Raw genomic sequence first — 4,680 nt, 5'->3', positions numbered from 1 at the left:
GGAAATAACTTTTTTTGATATCTTCTATAGCAGACAATGGTAAAAGATTAACATTACGATTACTACAGATTATGTTAAAATTATTACAAGAAATTGATACAGGTGTCCTCATAAGAATATTCGTTCTGGCACATTCACAGTAGAAAATCCTTTGATGTCTACCATTATCCCTGAGTATATTAAATTGTACCTTTCCTAATAAATATTCGCAGAAAAGTTATTATTAAAATAATGCCACATGTACTTATAGAAACAAAATCACTAAATCATTCTCACCAAGCAATACAGAATCAATGTTACGTTCAGGAACACACTAATCTTGAATTACAATTACTTTCAAAAATTTCTTTGTACACGTACAATTTGACTAATACAATTGCATAGTAAGTATACCATACAGAACACCGTATTCTAACTTACTACACACAAAATACACAAAAAAACAGAAACATAGGAGAATTCTCTATCGCTGTGTAAAATAAAACATATTTTATTAGCTGAAGAATGTACACAAATAATATACCGAGTTCATTCATTTCAGTTAAACGATTAAAATATTATATGGAAATGATAAATAATTTGTTTTTCTCGTGAAAGATAAAATAGAAGATTTATTAGTAGGTATTTAAGTTGAGATGGTTTGACTGACACCAAGCACATACTGCATTAATAACCTTTTGTAGCAACAGGCAGTCATCAACACTGCATTAAATTTGTAAATCATCTGCATATAATAAGTTCATATTTACTAGATGCAATAGAAAGTCATTTATGCATAGTAGAAATAGTAATGGTCCTAAACTCGACCCTTCGGGTACCCCAGAGGTAGATTTATAAGAAACGATAGCCTTCATAACCTACATACTGATTTCTGCCAAAAAGATAATATTTGAATAATGAAATAAACTTGGAAAAAAAACAAATAAACTATTTTTTTATATAAAATATATATCCTTATTAAATAACCTCTGGATATTCAATATATACAGCATCTACTTGTCCTCACTCATTTAATAATTCAGATACGTATTGAGTATAACAGACCTGGTTTGTAATGTCTTACATAACAATGACTTTGATATTAGTATTTGTTACTGTCTGTGTTAGTTGCGTGTTCGAAATGTACATTTATTGTAGTAAGGCAACTATTTAAAAAATGTCTCCTAAATCCCTTATTACTCGCTGTGCTTTTTTATATAAGAAAAATAACATACACCGTGTGTATATATTCTGAAAAAAAAACTACATACTAGAAGGGAAACATAACATTCGATCAAATAAATTATATGTATAGTCTTTCCGAAGTCAGTTGAACATGCAAAAAAACGTCTGGTACCTAATAAAATTTAATGAGTTTCATAGGCGCCCCTAAAAAAAAATTCTGCTAAAGGTAAAAAATTATAATAATTTATATATACACATATTGTAATTATTTATGTTCTCAAACAATTTTATTATATTGGAGGTAAATTTCGTTTTGTTCCGTTTCAAAAGGTCTCCAAAATGCCATGTTGTGATAATATTAGTAAACAAAATATCCCTCTTATTTCTCCCTTTCGCAATTGTAATATGAATGATTGATAGCAGGTGCCCATAATAAATTAAAATTACCTGAATCACACCAAATTCCGCATTGCTGCACTGCACTGCTGGGCAATTTATGAACCACTTGTCGTCTCCTGTGATTTATTGCCCAGTAGCCCAATACAACTGTAATCGTTTCCCTTTGCCCGCGCATGTATTCTTCAACTGAACGTATACATTTCTATCGCTTCCACGTTTAGTTCGACCAGACCTGTATATGGCTATTGCTAAATAAATATGAGAACAAGTTTTTCAAATATTTCAATGCCTAGTTGTTGCGTCAGCGACCGAACCTGGTACATACTATCAATCTGTTGGTTCTTCAATTGATATCGGAAAAACTATACCTTTTTTACCATTCGTCTTTTAGGCATTCCCCTGATTTGTGTTTTTCAAACACGACTACTAGTGGGCTGTACTGCCTTTCTACAATGAAACTGTTTTTATAACAAAGTATAGAGGTTTGTTTATTGTGGCAGGAAAATTTACAATATAATATGGCATTCCTCGCTTTTCCGTTATGAACTTTGATATTTGATTTACGTTACTGTGTGTTATAGATGACAAATAAAAAAAAATCAATGAATAGACGACTTATAAACTATCAACCCCTACTTACTTCCTTTATGGCACTGAAAACATATTCACACGAACGACATTAATCGAGAAAAATTTAACGTCTGGTTTCCAGTCTAAATCATCAATTCTCTTATTATTAAAATAATGATTGATTTTATTTATTCTTCTTATCATAGATTTTCTATTGCTATTTTTTCATTTTATATCCAATTTTTTTAACTAATAACAAAAAATTGGTGAGCTTTAATTTAATTGTATACATCAATTAATAAAAAAAGTTACTTATATTAAAAACAAACTGTTCAGGAAAATCGAGAATATAAATTGATTCGAGTGGACATTTGCGATTTTAGCTAGCACTCTACATGATGTTTCAAGCTTATGGAAAAATCTTATTTTCTCCTACACCCTATACGTTTAAAACTGATATTTCTATAACCTATTAATATCTTCGTTTATTCATCATTGTCGAAGAATAATCTTCTATGATAAAAAAAATAATGAAGAGGAATTAGGACTTATTATTGATGACGTGTACATATTTCAGAAATAAATATCAACATTTCCTTAAAATAAAAGACACACGTCAATTAAAATCAACTTTAAAACTAGGGATTATTTTCTGTTTGGTGCTAATTTTTAATGGCAAAAATATATGGTATTAGGCTAAAATTAGAGTTAGTCAACTCAAGCCATGTATACATTTATTTTGTTGCCGACTCTATTGATAACTAATTAGGCAGGTTTTTTGAAGTTTTCATCTTCAAATTAAATATATTAAAAATGCCATTTACATATTAACACCTGTTTATTTAATTTCATTGTAATTCATTAAACTAAATTAATTACTGAAACATAAAGTTGAAATATATTTATCATCGCACTGACAAACTGAAAATATTATTTACAAAATAAAAATAAAATATTAAAAAAATTTAGGAAATGAGCCTAATTGTAAGTAGGTATTCTTGATTGATTTTTGATTTTTTTAAAACTTCAATTGTTTGCATTAAAAATTAAATAACCTTAAAAGCTCAACTATAACGATACAAGTGTTATAAACAGCAAATCTGTGTTCCATTTGGGTAGCACCATCCTTGTATTTTTTAAAGTGTTAATTTTCGTAAAATTTTCTTTTCAACTTTAGCTAGGTAACACAATGAAAATAATTTTCTAATTTTTGTCTGTTTTTAACCAAAATAGACCACGAGATTATAGTAGAAATAAATATATAAATAATTAGAAGCTAGATCTCCATGTTAAAAAATTGAAAGTCAGTGATGGCATTCTCAAACTCAGGGTAGTCTGTTAAAAATGGATCACAATGTACATTTATAATATATTTTGTTTTGTATGCATTTATTAACAAAATTTATAATAATGATAATATAATACTTAATTGATATGAAATTTAAAAAAAGTGTTTCCGCCCGGGATCGAACCGGGGACCTTCCGCGTGTTAGGCGGATGTGATAACCACTACACCACGGAAACTTGTAACAATTTTGTGTAAACATTGTATATATTTAACTTTTCATTAATATTAAATTTTAGTTTTTGATTGTTTTTCATTAAAACATAAAAACTGAAATCATTTCATTGTCTAATGAATAAAACAAAATATGCTCCAGTGAAAAACCTTAGAGTGTCTATTTTTACAATTATGACGTAGACGACAATACCGATTGGGCAACCTCGAATTTTAATTTCATAAACATATTACAGTTTTCTTTTTGCGGTCGGAAGTCAGAAGAAGTGTAACTAAATTCCATTTGTTAATGCATAAATTACTGAACTAGGTACTTTAAGTATAAATTGAAATAAAAAATGGAAGAAATAAACGTAAATAAAATCCACAAATTATTGCACCTACCTACCTGTAAGTTGTAGTTATTTTATTACATTCCATTTTTTATCAAGAAAAAAAAAGTAGGTTCCACCGAGATTTGAACTCGGATCGCTGGATTCAAAGTCCAGAGTGCTAACCATTACACCATGGAACCTTTACGTTCGGATTTTAAAAATAACATAAGTGCTACGTCGCAGGAACTAACGATATACTTTTTTATTTATATTTCAGTGTATAAAGCGTATTAAAAAAATTATAATCCGTAGATAAATTACCTTTAACTTCTACATTGTTGCTAACGATTTGTTTAAATCGTCAAATTGATAATTACTAAGTAATACCAAATTTTTTTTACAGATTCTGTGAACTGATCGGAAACGAGGATAAAATTTTATATGTATTACATGTATATTTTCCTCAGGGCGTATGGGGCGATTGCCCGGAACGGCCTGTTCCAGAGGGGCGTCCGAAGAGCCTCTGAAAGCGTTTATAATAATTATGACCGTTACGCAACGAACCACCTTTACCTGCATTCAATTTTGGTTTTCCAGTCTTCTGTGGTGATAGGGTGTTTCTTTTGCCACATTGCAGAGCCTAAGTGACCTAATAAACCACAACCTTGGTCAGGTGTCCCTTGAGGCCCTAGAAGCGACCTGTCACTATTTGTA

General features: G+C 29.7%; 2 non-coding genes across 2 annotated transcripts; both read right to left on the bottom strand.

The window, feature by feature from the left end:
• Positions 1-3,584: 3,584 nt before the first annotated feature.
• Trnav-aac lies at positions 3,585-3,657 on the bottom strand. Its single transcript has one exon. It is a non-coding gene; the product is annotated as a tRNA-Val (tRNA).
• A 437-nt stretch (positions 3,658-4,094) lies between these two features.
• Trnaq-uug lies at positions 4,095-4,166 on the bottom strand. The gene has a single exon. It is a non-coding gene; the product is annotated as a tRNA-Gln (tRNA).
• Between the last annotated feature and the right edge of the window lie 514 nt (positions 4,167-4,680).

The sequence above is a fragment of the Anoplophora glabripennis genome, unplaced genomic scaffold (assembly GCF_000390285.2).
Source record: "Anoplophora glabripennis isolate ALB-LARVAE unplaced genomic scaffold, Agla_2.0 scaffold122, whole genome shotgun sequence".
Taxonomy (NCBI): domain Eukaryota; kingdom Metazoa; phylum Arthropoda; class Insecta; order Coleoptera; family Cerambycidae; genus Anoplophora; species Anoplophora glabripennis.
This window is presented reverse-complemented; position numbering and strand designations above follow the sequence as displayed.